Source organism: Phalacrocorax carbo, chromosome 11 (genome assembly GCF_963921805.1).
Source record: "Phalacrocorax carbo chromosome 11, bPhaCar2.1, whole genome shotgun sequence".
NCBI lineage: Eukaryota > Metazoa > Chordata > Aves > Suliformes > Phalacrocoracidae > Phalacrocorax > Phalacrocorax carbo.
The window spans coordinates 12,938,579-12,959,465 of record NC_087523.1 but is presented as its reverse complement, the minus strand read 5'-3'; the positions used below and the strand labels follow the sequence as shown (position 1 = coordinate 12,959,465).

The following is a 20,887-nucleotide window of genomic DNA, read 5'->3' as shown; positions in this document are numbered from 1 at the left end:
ACTAGAAAACTATTACGAATTAGATCTGAGCACAGTGCTAGCATTTCAGTGCAAGAATAATTTCTGTAATGTACATGTGAGCTTGCTAAGAGTACTTAGAAAAAAAAAAACCTCATTAAGGACAAACATCAGCGTTCAAGCAACAGTTGCAGAGGAGGGGTGAAGAACCTTCTAGCCAAATAATACGTTGGTCTGCAAAGTGCTGGGACACTCATATTAAAATTCTTCAGTGGAAGCAGAGGCACCCAGTGCTTGCAAGAGGCACCCAACTCCCAGTGGAGAATACTTAACATATAAAAAGAAGCCTAATAACAGCGTATCTGCTTCTGCAACAGAAATTATTCTAGTGAAATAGTTTGATAACTAACAGCTCATTTTAAATACAGGATACAAAAAAAACATAAGGCACATTTTATCAGCTGTTGCAGCTTCCAGAAACAAGAATAAGAAGATCTGAAAAAAATGAGGGATTTAATACTATTCTAGAAAGTACCTGGAATGGCATGGCAATACCATTTTTTTCAAAGTACATAAGCTTTGTAAATCATGTCTGAAAAAAATTGCATCTTTTACAAAACATTAATCTGACGACCTCTCAAATTCTATTGTTCTAATCTTGCAGCACAACCAAACAAAAAGTCATTCTAGTATAGGGATATTTGAGGATTTAAAAAAAATAAAGTTAATGTTAATATGCCAAAAGAAGCCGTTAAATTAGACAAACTGGTACATTTTCCTTCATAGATATATCGTCCACAAATACGCAAGTCCAAATAAACTTTACCTTTTACATTTCCAGATTAGCTTTATTTCAAAAATACGTTATTTCACTTTCACCCCAATTATCTTTTTCAGCAAATATAAGGACTCTACTTTGGAACACATGCGTGAAACAAAAGTTCCCATCTTCCAAGAGCTTTTTGCAATCTTAACCACTACTTACACTTTCAAAAGCATGGGCATCCTAAATACAGCATTATCTTTGAAGGGGTGAGAGGACAAAAATTTTGCAATCAGCTTACTTGTCTATGCATAAAAGCTCACATCCCTAACAAAGCTGATAAAACCTTTCTCCCTCCAGAATACCAGCTGTCATTTTGCTATATGTAGGCAAATCCCATAATAGGTAGGAAGAGTAGCAAAATTAAATAACACTTGAAGACAACTCGAATACACCCAACCCTATGAATATACATGACAGACAACTTTATGAATTCATACGACTGATGGTTTAATTAACGTTATATTGTCCTGCTCCGTCCCCCCAAGAAAAACTTTGCCTGATGAGCTTCTAAGCCATGAAATACCCCTGAAAAATCAAGAGGGTCCGGTATGAAATTTAGCAGACCTGCTACATCAACTTAGATAACAAATAAAACTGGTTCTATTACAGGGTGATACACCAGCAATTTGTTTTCCCATTCCTAAGGGCTTTTATTCTCGTCCTTCACAAGCATACATGTACTTTTAAAGATTGTTGCCTTAAAAGACATATTTGTAAACTGTGCCTTGCCACAGTTAAGGTGTAGATCACAATCCATGTTACCTCACTCAGGTCTAGGTCCAGGACAATAAGGCTTAAGAGATACCACATGGTCTGTTTGTTTCTCTGCCCTGAGTTACTAAACAGGGAGCAGGCAGAGGACTGGTTTTACCAAGTTATGCCTCTCAGAGGCCGCAAATGGTGGGCATAAGTTTAAAGACAACCCTTCCTTCAAACAGGGACAGTGAGCCTACTCTAAACTTAATTAAGTTTTCTGAAAGCAAGAAAAGTATAAAATGAGTTGCACAGGGATAGGTTTTGGAGAGTGCATTGTAAATTCTGTACAACCTTGGCACAAAGTTCCCCACAGAATCATGAACTTCAAGTATTTCAAAAACCAGCTATGAGTGCACCAGGTAAAACAGTCACTGCGAGAGGCATCGTTGTCATCCTGACACTGTGAAGACTATGTAGATACTTAGACAATTCTCCATAAAACGTTTCAGCAGATCACTGCATAAAGGAGAAGACAAATGTATACAGAAATACTTCTAGGAAGATACAGCACTTCTTACTGAGCACATTTCAAGTGTTTTTAATAAAATGCCAAGTTTAATGCTAATGGCTGTTAATCAGAGCCTTCTTCAATATAATTTAAATATCTTTCATTTCCTAATTTAAAGTTTGGGACTACACGGTCTTTTAGATTCAGAACCCATGTTCATCTTGGTATGAAATATTCATTATGTGTTAACAGTATTAACAGCAAGTTATTATTTCAGGGCTTCCTTGAAATATTACTAAGCTTGGGAAATATGCAGACTCTGATATAAAGAGGCAGTTTCCCCTTGTAGCCTGGGAAAGTATCAGGCGGGTAAAAAGTAGTCCTAGCAAAAACAGAAGTCAAGAGACAGCACAAATAAGGTTCCCCAAAAGCTGGTTTAGCATTTCACAGATGCACATGGAACAACAAGGAAGTGACAAGGATGCTTCGGGCGCGGGGGAAGCTTTTTCCAGACAGATGTGGAGACCCATGCATTCCAGTCAACTGAGTAAGAACTCGCTTCTTAAATGTTTGCCTATATATTAGCAAATTTAACCAAAACACGTAAAATCCAACTGCTGTGACAGCAGCCCCATTCTAGAGTCATCACAAGAGGCTGCCTGCAAACTATATGCACTTCTACACTTTATGGAGGCTGAAAACAAAAGGCAACGGTATTTCTAAAAAACAACTAGGGGAATTTTTTGTTGTTGGTTATTCCCACAATAAAAAAACCAAGACAAAGCTCCACTTCATTACCTGACATAGTAGGAGTAATTGGGGAATATTATGGGATTCAAAAGGTTATGCTGAAGTCGGGAATCAGTCAAGCCTATTTCCTCTAGCAGTGCAGGAAGGTTACTTGAAATAATAGAATCAAGGTATTATCCCCAAAAATCCCCAAACCCCTAAAATAAGCTGAACAGTCATGAACAGTCAAAATGTAAACCAGTGCCTGACCTGCTACCTTTTAAATTATACTATATTGTCACAGTTCATGAAACAGTTTTGTTGTTTGGGTTTTATTTTTAATAATTTTTGTTGCCACTGCATACAGCTTTTTAGTTTCCCTGTGAAATACCACCACGTAGAACCTTTAATTAAAAAAAAAAGTATTTGAAGAGTAGCACAACCGTTTCATGTGGTCCATTTAGCAGATGTAGAATAGGTACTTGAGTACACGTGCAGATAGTTACTTTTCTAGAGATCCACATGCAAACCTCCAGTGTGTTTATCCACACTGTTATTCAAACACACAATTAGTATACATTTTTTTTTAACCTGAAGTTTGGTGCATTTAGTATTTAAATAATTTTTCAGCAAGTCCTATCTAAAAAACATGTTACTCTTCAAAGTCCAAAACTGTAGTCTAAATTCTGTCACCAGCGCTATCAGCAAGAGGATCTTACCGTTACCTGCCCATCAGCACACAAACAGCGCCAGTGTCACCTGAAAACATTTGCCTAAAATCATAGGTCCTTGTCGAGACATGGGTTTCTACAATCCACATACTTCACCCACAGAAAGTACCCTGTCTGCATCCACATAACACTCTGCAGGTATTTATGTAGGAATTAGTTACCTAGGTGAGCCTTGCAGCGAGTAGAGAGAAACAGGCATTTCTATGGCAATGTTTGTAGGAGTCCTATCGTCTTTGAATTAAATGAGTCACACCGCAGCAACGTACCATTTACAGATCTACACTGGGAGTAATTCTTGCATGCTGTCATAATGCAAGTAATCCAAAACCAGAAACAAACCCAAAATGAAGTATATTCTCTATTATTTCAGTCCTAGTTTCTATCTTGCTCAAAGGCCAATACCCAACCCAAAAGAATTAGGATACGTTACTGAATTCCACTGTAATACTCACTGCAAATTTGTAGCTTGCTTTATGAATACAACTTGTCAAAGACTAAAATACACAAGACTTAGGAACAGTTCTTCACCAAGCAGTGTGTTAACCAACAGGATACTAGTTTCTCCTTCCACCAGCATTGCTACTACCAGTATGCTGTGTAAATTTTGAGTTACAGCTCTGAAGCTTACTAATTATACAAAATATACTGCATTTTTTTTTTCCTTTTTTTTTGGCATTAAATGTTCCTTTCCCCTGCCCAGAGCAAAAGTTAAATACTCTTGGGACCTTGCAGAATAGACACTCAAACACTCAAAGCTGCATTTATTTTATTAACATTTTAAGCACGTTTGTGTTCATGCTGTAAGACCAGAGTCACAACAGATATCCCAAAATGTGTTGACAGATTATCCCAGACAATATATTCCCAAAATACCACACAAAGGTCAGAGACCAAGCCACTCCTATTCTGCACCCTTTGTTAAGTCATCTTTACTCTCATCAAGAGTTTAATTTCTTAAAGAACAAAAAAAGATTGGAAAATCTAAGTGGCATATACGGGCTGTATCTCCTTATAGCCTGCTTATCCCGTTTTGCCCAGCATACCGGGGACTGTAACTGAAATACCTGAATAGCACTGTGTTGCATATTCATGTAAAACTCACCATGAATGCCAGAATACATTATATTTGTTTTGCACATAAAGAAAATCCAAACTACCCTTTTTACCTGCTGTTTTGGTATACAAGATTACTGAATAATATCAGAAAATTTAACTCTTAATGAGATTTTAATCTTATAGCCTACCATGTAATAATGCATTTATTACAGATTTAAAGGAATTCACTAGAATGACAACTAAAAGATTGTCTTGTGCTCATACTGACCAGAAGACTGAAGCACAGCAATTTGGTCTGTGATACAACCACCACCCGTTACACCAGCATATAAGGATGTAAACATTTAAAGTTTCAGCACGCATGCCTCCTGCTTGAGATAAAAACTGTATACAGAGATTGACATTGTCCCATTAAAATGAGACATGAGAAACTTTGCTGATATATTGCAGTTGTACAATATCTATCAGAACACCCAAAGGCAAGACATACACTGCTTTAAAACTACTAGTGACACAAAATCATATTTCTGCTTAATGAGGAAAATTATGTATGACTCACCAAGAATAATGGGAATATTACAAATTCCAAAACAAGTCTTAACGTATCTCTCATCTCCAGTTAATTTTTTTTAATTAAAGCAAGTAAAGTGAAAGCAAATAGAGCTATAAGGAATAATTATTGAATGAGAAATATGTCAATCAGATATTTCTGAGCACAATTCTACTGAGATAAATTTGCCACATTATTTTGCCTTTTACAAGATGTTAAAAAGAACCCTACCATCACACATACAGATAAGACTCTTAAGAAAAGGCCTTGAGAAGTTTAAATTCTTCCCAAATTACGTTAATAATAGGAATTTCTCAAATATACTGAACAGCAAATGGAACTATTAATCTCAGTGGCTGACAGCATATATTTCAGCCAAGATTTAACAGTCGGAGAGACAGGGCCACCCAGACTTGCTGTTCTAAGTGACCTTGCTTCTATTCTACACTAACTGCATGGAAAGATATTTACCTTGAAACGGATAGCTCTTCTTTAGAAAAACTGCTTTATGTTTTTTTGATAAGCAATCTCATAATCACCAATTAAATAAAGCAGAGCAGCTTCAGGTGCATTACATTACTGCTGTTCTCAGAACAACATACAATTAATCATACAGTGGATAAATTAGAAGTGTGGTCAACTTGACACCATCAAAGTCAAAAGGGAACCAGCAGTTTCCATAAATGGACCATCTTATCACAAGCAGAAGTATCTAGTATAGTTAAATTAATAACATAACCCTGAGCTGTTCTAGTCACACTCAGCCTCATCAGGCTGCCCTTTTCCCGAGACAGAGGAAAAGCACCCCGTCTGCTGCGGTTACTCATATCAATGAACAACCTGTAACTTCATGGTCAATGAGTAGGATAGATTTCAGCTCATCTGGTGTTACTTTTAATTACTTTGTTGTAATAGTTTCAGGCGAGCTTTTTGAACATTTTCCTATGCTTTAAGTACAAGCACTACATTAATGGGAGTACAGGAAGGTCAAGTAATGTTAAGCTATACAAAAGGAACCAGCAATTCATTCCGAGGAAAAGTAGCCAGAATGTATCCTGGTCTGCTTCAAATATTCTACTCATTAATATCATGTTACCACTCAACACGAAACACAACTAAGGTTTCAAATGGTGATATTGCATTACAGTTAAATAATATTTTGATGCAGTACAGCCAAACATGGGCAACAATACTTATAGCAAGTCCTGTGTTAAAAACAAGTTTCTTCCTCCCAAACCTGCTGCCCTGCGATGAACCTCATTTTCTGATGTGCAGAACTCTCCTAATTTCTAGCCAGTTCGTACCCATCAGCTTCTGGGCCAACATTTTTCTCTAAATTCTCTTCCACTCCCTGGTACTACTAAAGAAGACAAAACAATGTTGTTGGGTTTTCTCTCCTGAAAATCCCATGGACTCTGTGTGCCGCTTTCCTCCTTTATTCATCATTCCTCAGCATGAGTGACTGGAATTTACAAAGTATCCCAGATTAGATCAGTAATTTTCTGGTAATGTTCAGCTGTAACTCACCTTGTGCTTAAACAGTAGCAATAAGTTAATACAGGAAATTTCACAGAGTTTGTTCCAACTATAGGCTGAGTAGGGATAAATTAAGACTCAAAACTCACATCCCGTACTGCAATTTATTTTTATGTTAATTACTAATATCACAATAGCAGAACACTACACTGAGTTTGTTTGATAAAAAGAGGACACATTTAAAAATTATTCCTACATATCAATGGCAATAATGTTATGAGACTTCCAACTGATGGGAAAATTTTGTTCTCAGTAACATCTGTATGAATTATTGAAGAAGACGAGCAGAATCTGTCCAGATGAACCTTTCCTGAGTTTTAGCTGCATGGCGCCGAAAAAAATAGTCTTACTACATGAATTTAAAGCAATTCATTAAAGTAGTTTCACCATGAAAAAAAAACAATTATTTATTTCATAAACATTTAGAACTAGAGCTTCTTGTGATACCTCAAAAAACTAAAGATATGCATATGCTGTTCAGCCGATGCTAAAGTATTTCAGCAGTGTTAGCTGGTTTGTTATTAGAAACATTTTTTGAGAAAAAGTTTTTGCAACGCCTGTGCCAACAGCCTGTGAGGTGGCAATGCCAAACTAAAATTCCCACTCCAGTTCAGTGAGTGGCTGCCCTCATTTCAGCTCAGCCAGGAACTCAAGCTGGCTTTGCCCCATTGTACAATAAGCCACAAACACTTGAACAAAGCCACATTTCTGTCCAATATGGAGTGAAAAAATACCTTGAATCCTTTATTTTGATAGTTTGTCATCACAGAATTCTAAATCTGCAATTGCAGAATGACCATCCTATGGGCATCTTGAAACTTTGCGAATGGTTGAAAAGACTCTCTTCTTTCCCTTTCCCAGTTACTTTGCATACCTAAATACTATTTAAATCTAATGAAATGCATAAAAAGGAAGAGATTTTTCTAATAGATTCTCCTTCTAACCTAACTTAAGCCAGTGAACTGCATTGCATAAATTAGTCAATAACTGTATCTATATTACGTATGTATATTTTGATATATGTATGTAGTATACATTCATATAATATATGTATCTGTATTACTGTATCTATAATTTTTTTTGCAGTATCAAAAATAACAATTGCAAAGTGAAGACACTGATACTGTTCCTAATCTTAAAGTGATCTAAACCATTATCTGAAAAACAATAACAAAAAGTAGTTCAAGCTTGGTGTAAAGTTAACAGGGATTAATTAGTAAATTAAGCTTTCGATATACAAATCTTCTCATTATAACTGAGCTCAAGGTGTATGAAAAACAGTTAAGCAACCAGTGCTAACCCATAATTTGCTGTTTTCTGGTAAATGACACAACCTAGAACTTCAACTTGATTGTGATTCAGGTAAAATAAGGCGGCCCTCCTTCAGGTAAAGTATGTCACCAGAAATTTCATTGATCAGCTAAAAAGACAAAATTTTACAAAATAACAGAAGATAACTAGTAGAGGGAAGTTTAAGGGAAAATATTAAAACATGGGTCCTTTCTCATATAGATATATATATGTATTAGTACTGAGACATCAAATCAACATGACTCTTTCAAGTTCAGTAGAGAAATTCCACTGTCCTAAACTGTGCATTCTATACCTAGATATTTGTCTGGCATGTTGCTGATATTTCTTTCTAAACTAACAAAATCATCTTATAAAAACAGATGAAGTGTTACTTAATGAGGATCTCAGTAGTGAACAACATTATCTGCATATAAATGGATGCTAAAATACTTACATATCATATAAAAATCATTTAAGAAGGTATGAGATTCATCCTGGCATTTACCTAGTAACTAGTATCTGAAAATTTATCAGATCTTCAGAGACACATTGTTCATTCAGATAATCAAAAGGGCAAGACAGAATTCCAAAACAGAAATTGCAGAACAACCAATTCCATTACAAGTTTTAAGTGGGCTAAGAATCTTAGGAAAAAAAAAAAGAGTAAAAAAAGAAATCAGGAGTTACCCATACAATTTAGATACTACTCAAATATTAGTTCAACATGCAGCTCAGACATAATACAAATTGTAGACCTGAAAATAAACAAGCATAAAATGCTTTACTGATACGTGCAATTCTAAACAAAGTTCTTCGAAATATCATATCACAAAAACATGACAGCTGACCATTGAAATCCCTCTTAAAAATACGGGTAACATACTAATAACAGTAAAGTAAATAAAAGAAACTAAAGTTAAGATTAGCTGACTGTAAAAGGAAGGATCAATATAACAATGTCCTGCATATTTGCTCTGGTTTATAAAGTAAAACCAACAGCTGCATTAAGCTGTTTAAAATATAAGACCTCTTGCCTATGTGATGTATTATGCAACACATCCAGTGCTTGTCTCAGAATTAAAATGTGGGTGGAGGGTCAAAGTGAAGAGAAGATAAAATGTAGACACTTTAATGAATCAGTGTAATAATACAGTTTAACTATATTGAAGGCACAGTGCCTAACACCACTTTCTAAATTTCAATTTTTACTAGCTTCAGAAAAATAAAATAGAACTAGTACAAAGACTGTGGTCCTCATAATGTGGAAACTGGGCTATTTTGGTTTTATACAAAATAAGTGTAAATGTGCTCCTGAATATCTGCTACAGTTTCTCTTTAAGTGGAAATGCCAGAGAAGAGTTCAGAGATGAAGCAGGAGTAGTGACATTTCCAAGCCCTACTGTGTTTGTAGAGGGCATAGGAATAATTTCTCTAGATCACAATAAAAGCAACTCAAGGTTAAGTTAACATCAGAGTTTGAGTGAATCACACACCATGGATGATTTATTTGAAATGTAGCTTTTCTCTTGTCAAAATTCAGAAACAGATTTATTTCTGTAGGTAATATTTGCATTTAATGTACAAACAGTTATAGTTAAACAATATACATTGTTATTTGTAAGCCAATTATATGTATACAGAAATGCTCCCTGGATAAATGTTTACGTTTGTAAATTTAAGCTTTGCTTTTGCTAGCTGTTACTTGTTTAAGTCGAAAATTCACTTTCCAAAGTATTTATACTAATAAAGCTCAGTACTTTAAATAGTCACCAAAAGCAAACAAAATTGAGCCCAACCGAATGATACTTGTTAAATATCCAATTATTTTGTACAGTATTTTCTAAGCTCAAAGTAGGAATTATGAAAGAAATAGCCTAAGGTACACTATTTATTGCAATATTAAACTCACCTGTTCCAAAAGCATATACTGATCCCGGAAAACGATGCAGAGGCACACATATTCCAACATTAAAAAATACAACATTTAAAAGCCTACAAAAGATTAGCTAATTTACCTGATTTTGGCCCCACCTGAAGGGCGCACACTGGATTGAAAGCGAGCGAAAGCACCATGTTGTCCAAGGCTAACAGCAAAGTCACGAGCCAGCCATTTCTGAAACAGGTGGTCTTCATCTTCTCATTTAGCTTTTTAGGAAAATCACCGGGCTGGAACAAAATTAAACCTCATAATACTCCTATTCCGCTCTCCCCAACCAAGCCACGTGTACCATAATAACACGGCTTCACTATTTATTATTATATTTATTATATTATTCTTTTTTGCTGCTTATTCTCCCAGCCAAAACTGCTGGGTCAAATACAGAGAGGTAATCGGTTTGCTGGGCTTTGGCGGAGTTTCCCTCCCCGGGCTCTAATAAAACACAGAGGGGTTAAGAGCCCTCCCTCGAAACCGAGCGGGGAGCGGCGCGGCGGGTGGGGCAGGCCCGGCTGCGCGGCTCGCTCGGCTTCCCGCCGCCCGGCCCCGGCCAGGCCCCGGCCCGGCCAGGCCCCGGCCACGCGTTCCGCGGCAGGGGCGCGAGGGGCTCCACCGTCGCTCAGCCTGTGCCGAAAGAGCTCGTCAGCCACTGCCCAGGGAGGGCAGGCCGCGGGGCGGGTGGCGGTCGGTGGCAGCGTGCTCACTCCTCACGCCTAAGCAAGAAAGCGAGAAGGTACGAGACCGTCTCTTCTGTTAATGGGATCTTGTGGTCCTCGTATCAGGTTGGCAGTAGCGCCTACTTAGAGCCAGCCCAGAGAAATCGGCACCGATTTATACCTGGTTTAGCTGCCCAGGCAAAAAGCTGGTGGGGGTACGGAGCCTACCTCAGGCTGGCCCTCGCTTGGCCGCGCAGCGGCGCCTGCCGAGGAGCCGCGGCCCCGAGGCGGCCCGCTGCCCGCCCGGGCGCCGTCTGCACGGCAGGCTGGGAAGCGGTGGCTGCCAGACCAGGGGCACGGTGGGCTCCACGCCTGTTGTGCTCCTGGGCCGGGGTCGCGGGGCGGAGCCTGGGTAGCTGAGGAAGCGCGGGGCGGCGCGCCGGGGCGGGGCAGGACCCCGAAGATGAGGTGTGAGCTGGTTGGGAGCGTCTGTGGTGGCGAGCGTGATTGCGAGGCCTGCTCGGGCCTTCCGGCCGTACCCCTGCTCCTGGTAAAATGAGTAATTAACCGATAAACCATTGAAGAAGCCTGGGCGGTTGGAATGCTTTGGTATGGCTCGTGACTGGTTTTGAGAAGATGTAGCGCTGGGATTAGCTGTTACCCTGAGTTGTTTCCAGAACTGTCTCATAGCAGTGTATAAGTGCTGTAAACTAATTAATCTTATTTACCAGCAAAATTATGTGGATAAATAAATCCAACAACAGCATTAGGCATGCCTGTGTTTATTTTAATATCATCTAAATATGTTAGTCTAAGAATTGTTGCTACTAATTATTTTGCAATCACATCTGTGAAAGGAAACATTATGTAGAAACACTTACCCATAATGTTTTGACAAAATAGATAATGTAGAGGGAGACACAGAGAGTTTACTTAGAGCCTGACTGATTCTGCTGGTGCACTGTGATATGTTTGAATCTCAGGTTGGGGACAGAAAGTTTTATGAGTAGGTTTGGCAAATCTTTGTGTTTTTCTTTCATACTTATATTTTGTGCATGATTAACAAAGCCAGAATTTGGCCTGTATCTTTTGAATTACCTTCCCTGTTCTGGTAAAGATCTGATGTTTTTACTATACTTGCTCTCAGGGTTTCCTCTGCTTGTGCTTTGGGTTGCGATTTTTGAAAGCTCAGTGGCTGAAATTTAGAATGTACTATGATGAGATGTAGAAGTCTACAAGGTTGTAGAGGCCTGTGAGAACCTGATGAGTTCAAGAGGCAAAGTGCAAGGTCCTGCACCTGGGTCGGGGCAACCCCAGTATCAGTACAGGCTGGGGGATGAAGGGATTGAGAGCAGCCCCGCGGAGAAGGACTCGGGGGTACTGGTGCATGAAAAGCTGGACATAACCCAGCAATGTGCACTCGCAGCCCAGAAGGCCAACCGTATCCTGGGCTGCATCAAGAGCAGGTTGAGGGAGGTGATTCTGCTCTGGTGAGACTCCATCTGGGGTGCTGCGTCCAGCTCTGGAGCCCTCAGCACAGGAGGGACATGGACCTGTTGGAGCGGGTCCAGAGGAGGCCACAAAAATGACCTGAGGGCTGGAGCAGCTCTGCTGCGAGGACAGGCTGGGAGAGTTGGGGTTGTTCAGCCTGGAGAAGGGAAGGCTGCGGGGAGACCTGATTGTGGCCTTTCAGTACTTAAAGGGGGACTACAGGAAGGATGGGGCAACCTCTTTAGCAAGGCCTGTTGTGACAGGACAAGGGGTGATGGTTTTAAACTAAAGGAGGGTAGATTTAGACTGGATATAAGGAAGAAATTTTTACAACGAGGGTGGTGAAACACCGGCCCAGGTTGCCCAGAGAGGTGGTCGATGCCCCATCCCTGGAAACATTCCAGGTCAGGTTGGACGGGGCTCTGAGCGACCTGATCTGGTTGAAGATGACCCTGCTCACTGCAGGGGGGTTGGACTAGATGGCCTCTAAAGGTCCCTTCTGACCCAAACCATTCTATGATTCTGTGATTCTATGAAGTCTTTCGTGGGCTCCTGGGCCATGAAATGGAGCTAAAATTCATAGCTCCTACTTGTAACCACGCAGCTGGTAGAGTTGTGTTAACTGTTTCACTACAGTGGGTTTGATTTGGTGAATTTTTTACAGTTTGTTAGTGGAAACTCATTTTCAGTAATTCATATTTTTCTGTGGATCTAAAACCAGAAATTATTTGTGATATTAATAGAAAGTTTATTACCTAACTTTTATTGTTAATGGTAAATACTGTTGTATAATTTGTTTGCTCTAAGCATGGAAAAAAAAATTTTGGGAAATGCTTTAATCAGGCATTTAAAGGTAAAGGAAATTTACTGCTGGAAAAAGGAGAGATATTTTCCAATTCAAGGACAAAAGCGTAATGTTAAAAATCATTAAATAAGGTTATGATTTAGTGTACCTTTGTATTAATGTGAATAGCAACTATAGCATATTAACAGCTTTGGCTATATCAGAAACAATGTAGATGTACACAGATATGGGTATAAAACCATCAGACCTCTGGCTCTCATTATGCTAAGCTGCCTCACATGCCTCTGAATAGTGTGTGCAAATGGCTGATTTTCTGTTAAATAAATAAATAAGATTGCTTTATAGCTTGTAGACTGCAATTAATGTTGGAACAACACCAGATGTACTCTGAAATCTTATGAGATAAATAGGTAGATTCACAAATAAATTTAAAATATTTCTCTTGATGTGTCCAATTATTTTCTAGAATATCAATAAATCCTTACTGAAATGTATTAATACATATACAAATACTATACCTGCATCAAATGCTATTGAAAAACTACTGAGATAAAATTTTGCACTGGAGAGTTCTCGTTGCTTTCTGCCTTCTAATTACAGAAAGGAGCATTCTCTTCCTCCCGGTTGGTTTGTTTTGGGGTTTGTTTGTTTTTTTACAACTGAGTAAATAACTTCCTAGGTGTTAAGTTGTACTCGTAGTTGCCATGTTGTCCTGTTTAGGTCTGCAGAAATTCTGCATCTCTTCAATTGTGGTACTTATTTGTGGGTAACTGAGAAAATAACCTGCAAAGCAGTTATGAAAATGGAACTCGGAACTTACAAAAACATAGCATTTTTCTTCTCTCCTATGTTTAGCTCATGTTGCTGTGCTTAATATAGTGATGAAACAACACTCGTGGCGCCAGTTGTTGTAACACAACATATTGTTAAGCACAGTCACGCTGTTGCAATGCATATACAGTGCCTGTAACCGCTTTGCCCCTTTTCTTACTGATTACAGAGCCTATCTGCGACCTCAGGCTGGCTGTTTAAACTGAAAGCATCATTTCGTTCCAGCTAGACGTTTTTAGTGTCAATGATAAAGAGGTTTCAGGAAGTTTCTGAGTTATATCTCAAAACTGACATAGAAACTACAGTTGTCAAGGTCCTAACTGGTTCTGAATGCGTGTGGAAGACCTCTGTCCTAATGTGATACTCTTCTTGTATCAATGGAGTCTTTCTCACAGCATTAGCAGCTAAGATTATGCGCATTCAGATTTGTTTCTCAAACAAAGGTACTTGCATGGAAATTGGAGAGGAAAAAAAGGTTTCATAATGCTTATTTATTTGCCAATAAGAAAATAAAGGTAATGGACTGTTTGGTATACAGATCTCTCTACATATAAATTGCATAGACTACCATTCAAATCAGGAAGATACTAGCAAGAAATTTTGGTGACAACACATCTGTTAGAAATAAAACTTTTTTAAAATAAAGATGCCTGGTTGCTTAAATCAACTTTTTTCATCAATAACCAAGATGTGTGTGAAATCCACATACGCTCTTTGAAAAAGATAATATCTTTTGGTCAGGAAGTGTTGCCACAATAGTCTTTGTGTATTATAATTTGATGCCTTCTGATTCTCTCTGCTGTCAAAGCATCATGTATCAGTCAGGACTGAGCCCAACCAGGCCAACAGAATTGCAGTTTTGTCATGGAAAGCTTAAGCAAGAACTGTTTTAATCAGCTTTAGGTTGAAACATTCCTTTTTAATAAAAGTTCAGGAAATGTTCTAATCTTGCTTTGACTGTAAAGCAAGCTGTCTTGTGTTGTGATGCCAAATTGTTTCTGAATGTTCCAGCTCTGCATGCTGCGTAGTTTCAACTGAGATTACTAGTTTTTGTTTCACAGTAGCACACAGTTGGTGTGTTCTTTTTGCACCTGAGATGCTTATTTATACCTGTTGCTCTATTCACGTTGCTTGCATCTTGCTGTGCAAAGTTACAGAAATTACATTTCCTTTTGCCTTTAGCAACATAACGACAAACTCTAATGTAAAACCTGCTTGAAATTTTCGTTATTTTGTTGACCTGTACTTGACTATAAAGTTAAAAAAAAAAATCTGCCTTTTTATTATTGTGTAACAGGAAGATAGTGGTCTGGCATATCTTTTTCTGTAAATCATAATTTTTCCCAAAGGAAAAATCCACTAGAGAACCAATACAATTAGCAAATGTCATTGTTAGCATTCATCTTGGCGTATGTGTAAATTCCCAATACCTGTACACAGGAAAAGCAGAGAGAAAAATCATGCGTATTGGATCACTTCCAACTATGGGTCATTGCTTTAAGCCCAGAGAACCTGGGGATAAACTCTGCTGAGTTTGGTCCATTAATCTTTCTTAAATGCTGGTATCTCTAAGAAGAAAGTGCGACAGCCACTGTTTTACCATGTGTTCCTCCTTCATATCTTCTTAGTGTTGGAGGCAGTACCATCGACACCTGCCAAGATACGGTCTTTCCACTTGTTCGAGTAGCACTATCAATCCAAGTGCATTTTATACATCATCACCCTGTCTTAAAGCTGAATAATTTATCCTCTCACCTAACATAAATACTGAGACTCAAAGATAAGCATATTAGTTCATGTTTAAGTGAATCTTTGCTAGGTTTTTCTAACCAAATTTTTAATCTTGAGAGAAGTAAAGCATTTGTAATCCCAGTAAGATGACTGGATGTTATGTAACTTTGTACCTCACTGTAAGGTTAAATCACAATTAATCATGGACATTTCAAGAAACGAGGTTAAAAATAAATGGTTGCTATACCACTTAACAAACTCTGTGTGGGATAGCCTTTCATCCAAAAGCAGCGTAGTGGTGTTGGAAATTAAAACCATTAAACTCTAGCCTGGATTCTTAACACAAGCAGGAATCTGTAAGGGAATGGCAGCTCATAACCTGAACCTGTGCCTGTACCTGCCTCTATGTCTGTGCTTGGTACGGTAAGGCAAGTAGCAATGCTCAGGAAGCTCCATGCACCTCTTAGGTTGCAAAGCAGCTTCATGTTCTGTTTGGCCACTTTCACAGCCCTTCGTGTTTTGAGACATAACTTGTATTGCTGAAGCAGTTAAAGCACTTTATGAGCAGTACCAGGAATTTTCCAACGAAAACAAAAGCACTTTATAATACCGTAAAGAAGTCAGCCCGGAGAGCACTTAGATCTATTTACATTCCAACCATAGCTAGGGACATAAAAGGAGTAAGAAGAGTTCAGGGCAGTGGCCTCGCTCCTGAGGACAGCTTCTAGTGATTTAACCATCTGTGCATCTGGCTCAGAGTAGGTATGCAGTTGCAGCAGAGCCGTGTGCAGGTTCCAGGGCTACCTACTCCTCCCTGCCAAAGGCACGGGACTTTTGGCCGTTTGACAGGGCATGCCTACTCGGGGACGCACGTGCTGATATCTGTGATGCTCTGTGGTGGCAAGCGGTGCCGGGGATTTTTCATACAAGTTTCACATTCTCAGCAGCCTGGATGGACCAGTCTCTCCTGTATTCATCATGTGAGAAAGTAGCTCCAGCTTAGCAACTCTGTAATTTCTTCAAGTAACAGAGAGTTTCATTTCAGGACATGTGGCATCTTCTCATCTCACTGCTGCCCTGTGTGCAGTGCACAAAAGGGACCTAAAAGGCAATGTTTCGGTGCTAGGATCTTCATCAGTGAGCAAACCTCTTTAAGAGTGTGAAGAAAAGATACTCCAAGTGACAAAGCACGTGTTGTTCCTTTTTTATGTATGATCAACTCCCCCAAACAAAATTCCAAATAAAATGCAGAACACATTTTATACGCGCTATTTTTGTAAACACATTTTCTGCAGTTAGTTGTGTATATGATGGTTTTGTAAGTTTTTTTGCACTTTTTTATATGCTTTTGACATGACTTACTGAAGACGTTGGATTTTATTTTTTTTGCAGAGGACATGGGAGAAATGGTAACATGCGCTACCATGTAGCAGGTTGCATTTTAAACAAGGAGCAACCAAAACATGTTGGCAACCTTTCTTGAATGAAGACTAAAGAGGTTGCCATGGAAATTATTCGAATTTGTGATCCATTACATCAACAAATATTTATATTTTTTCTATCTCCAGATATTAGAATCTTGCAAAGATAGTTAAGAATATTGTATTATGTTTTCATAGCCTGCCAACAGCTCTAGGTAGCACCGACTCTCTAAGGGAATAACAGGTTAGCGGTGCAGCTCAGTTTTGCACTGAGGAAAAAAGTGTTTCTGCATTCCTATCACTGTCCAAAGTGCATTTGACTGACTTCCAAATTCTGTAGCTGTCTTCACACCTCATTCATAGAAGCTCTCCTACAGCTCCTCTGGAGATTTATTTTTCCTCATAGTTTTCTAAAATAAAATAGATAAATTTAGATTTTAACATCTCTGAAGTTTGAGGTAGTTCATGTCACACGCTGAACTTTATAGCTAAAATCCTTGTTTTATTAAAAGGGGTTTGTGCAGTGGTAGAATAAAGCAATATACTTCCAGCAATATACAGCCAATTTCCAGCTTTGTTGCCCTACCATTTCATGTAATACTGGTTTAAGAAATATATTAAGTAGTTAATCTATGATCCTATGTATAAAAAAATTTGCCTATGCTTGAGAGCTCAGACTAGAGCCACATTTCCTCTGCAGCCTGTGTACAACCTTGCATTGTTCTCTTTAGGAAAAACTTATTCAAGAATAAAGTTTCATGGCAATAGCAATATTGCAGATTATTTACAATGAATCCATTGCAAATTGCTTTTGTTATTCACTATACTATGACAGCGACATCATTCCCACTTCTGCAGCTAACTTGGGGCTTTCAAAAATTTTATGTCCATTTACAAGTTTTTAAATGCCTACCTTTCAAATTCTTTCTGACTTCTAGTGTAAGGTCAGTTGAGAAGAACACTTTTAGTTGACAGTTTGGGTTGGGTTTTTTAAGTAAACCAATTTTAAGCTTTCATTACTGGTTAAACAGAAACAGAATATTTCCCATACAGGAGGAGGAATGCAAGGAAAGCATTCTGAGCACAAATTTAAAATAGATTAATTTCCTACTCTGTTTGTGGCAATGAGAAGAACTGATTTTATAAAATTCCACCTCATTTGAAATATCTTTATTTAACTTCACCAGAAAATGCAGAGTGTTGTTAGAACAATAAGTGCAATTTTTGTCTTAAAGTTCAATTATAAAACTAAATATCAGCATCTTATTTTATTATTTTCATTAGAAACTTCATTTTTGCTGAATTATCTTTTTTAAAAATCTGATACAACTTGTTCATTTGCACATTTTTAAATTTTTATTTGCATAATATTACCTGTAATAGCAATATAGATAATATTCCTGTATTAAAGGTTGGATATTAAAGAAAAATATAGGTATTCAGCACTTTCATAAGACTTTTTAATTCAGTTTTGCTGCGGGTGGGCCTCATTAATGTCTGTGATGGTGGCTTGCTAATTTTTGCAAAATGGCATGTATCAGCTCTAGGAATCTCTAGACCCTTGTTAATATAAAAAGTACTATTTTTTCCCAAATAATCTCTCTGAATTCAGTGGATTATTTGGGTAAGTATTTCTGCATCAGGTAACTAGTGTACAATGCTGCTAGTTTATCTGTTTGTTCTTTGCATTTATATATGCAGTCTAGAAGCATTTAAATCCATGGATTTTTTTTCAAAGTTGTATTGATGGTTTATCTTTCTAAAAGGAGCAATTATGTTGCAGTACATTAAAAAAATTCTACATTTTTGAAAGGACTGCTTTATTTTAAATGGAGGCTGTTGGTGTACGATTTTAAAAAGCTGTGCAGTTTGAACCTGCAATCCCAACAATAGATGTCATTTTAATTGTAATTTGCAGAATGTCTTTAGGGTAAATAAAGTCATCGCCCTGTCAGAGTCTGTCTAAGGGTCTTCAAGAGAAAGAAAAAGCAGTTCAACTGCCACACTAGAGGAATGGTATCTGTTGGAACTGTAATCGCGTCACACTTTCGTTGTTTATGTTTGTTGTCTGTAGTCAAGCATTTTTGGCTGACGAAGTTACACTATTTTAGCCAATAGTGTTTCAAAAATAAATTTTTACACAGCAGATTCTTCCATTTGCAGCTCACAGTCAAGGTGCGTGCCACAAGGCTGAACCGAATACTGGTAGTATGAGCAGCTATCTCTGTTTAGAGGTCCAGGCTGTATAAAGCACCTAATAAACCCCAGGAAGAAAGCCCAGTTGTGGCCTTAAGTGTGATGTTGGTAGCAGAGGACAGAAGTAGAAGTCATTCCAGGTATAGACTGTCTGAGATGAAACCCAGCATCATAAGGATTTTGGATAAGTCTCTAGTCTCCCCACTGCTCCTTATCTTAAACAAACAAACAAACTGAAAAACCAAACAACCTTACCACCTCTTGATTTTTTGTTGTTATTCAATTTTTTTCATGAACTGGCTGTTTCAAATAACTAGCTGAGAGGTCTGGCCCTTTAAATGGATATACATGTGTACTTCACCAGGACAAATTCACCTCTGCACAGGAAAAGTGCAAGCAACAAAATTAACTGGGTAGCAGAATAGCAAAAACCATGCTGCAATATTCAAAGAAGGATTTTTAAAATATTGTATAAGTCTGACTACAAAGTTAGTTTTCTTCTTCCCATTATAGGTGGGATGCTTAATCAAAGTTCTTTACAGCTGTAGGAGAGGTTTCGGGGAACTATAACAAAGAGTGTGGCCATACCTGACTATGCTGAAAAAAACTGGACAGTTCCACCTTTAGAATGAGTAAAATCTTGGAATATTCACTCTAAAAATCAAGAACCCACATTTCTCAGCAGCAAACCTTGAGTTGCTAATTGGACTAATGTTGAGATGTGACTATTTCAATCCTCAGCATTCTTTATGGTCAATATACTTTGTGTTTGCTCTGCTATCCTAATGGCAGACTGTAAGCATTTTAGTGCTCTTTGCTTTGCTCATTACCCAACGTTTAGACAGCAAACCTTCATGAGGCCTTTAGGTTTCACTGTAAACAAAGTGTAGGTAAAAGTAACAGACATAGACCCCTTTAAAACTATGCTTTGTTTCCTTCACTCTGAACAGAGCAGGAGAGAAATAGTTTACCATCTCGGTTTTGATGCATTTACTAGCTTATACAAGATGGCTGTTAGTGTTCATCAGAGGTAGTTTTTCTGGTTTTGTTCATTTTCTTTTTAATATGCTGTTGTTTATGAAGAGATAAGCAGTCCGTAAATGTAAATCCATGGGTTTTTTAGAGTCCTTACATAAACAACCAAAGCTTCTCAAATCATTGAAGGTCATTAAAATTTAATGCTGTGTAAAGTTCAATGATCAATGTATCCATTTAGTAAACATACCTTTTAGCTCTTGTCTCTTATTAGTATTCAGGTGGAATCATTACTGAAGTATTCCAAATATATATTTTAAATGAAGCTTTTAAAAGCTTCCCCTGGCTTTTATGTTTATACTCTTTAAATTACTAAAAGGTTCTTCTGTTATGTGATGTCATGCTTTGCAATGTCTGTTTATAAAATGTTTTACTTTCATTCTACTCTTTTTTGCCTTTTGATGTAGTTAAAAAAAAAAGTTAAAACTGTTTCTAAAATGGAGAGCTTTTTTTTGTTTGGCTGCAATATAAATAAAGGCCAAACCCTTTTATTGCTTAAGTATTCTTAATATTTAAGTCTAATAAAGATCATATTTTTCACAGCAATATTCTCATCGGTTCTCTTGTTCCAGTTAGACCAAACCACCTTTATCCCCTGCTGCAATACCTGTGGCCTTATTAAGCCTTGCTAGATAGTCTTACCTCTTACCAGCTTAGCTCTTAAAGACATTTTCAGGCTTATTCCAGTGTAGATATTTTCTTCAACAGAGAATTTTAGCATGATATTGGAGCTGGAAATAACGTGTAACTGTCTATCTAAATCTATCTTATCTCTTTTTCTTGTTTAAAACTGAAATAATGTTTTGCTTTAGAAATCAGATCTTATAAAGGGATTTTATGAGCTGATCATTCCACTTTACTGGATTCTGCAGGATTGAGGTATCTGTCCATTGCAGACTTCC

At 37.9% G+C, this 20,887-nt stretch overlaps 1 long non-coding RNA gene across 1 annotated transcript in view; it reads left to right on the top strand.

Annotated features, from left to right (window-relative positions):
- Window positions 1–10,368: 10,368 nt before the first annotated feature.
- LOC135315298 (uncharacterized) overlaps window positions 10,369–20,887 on the top strand; it is a 150,574-nt gene continuing 140,055 nt past the window's right edge. The window contains exon 1 of the long non-coding RNA XR_010374731.1: window positions 10,369–10,552. This is a non-coding gene — a long non-coding RNA (uncharacterized LOC135315298). The remainder of the gene's footprint in view (window positions 10,553–20,887) is intronic.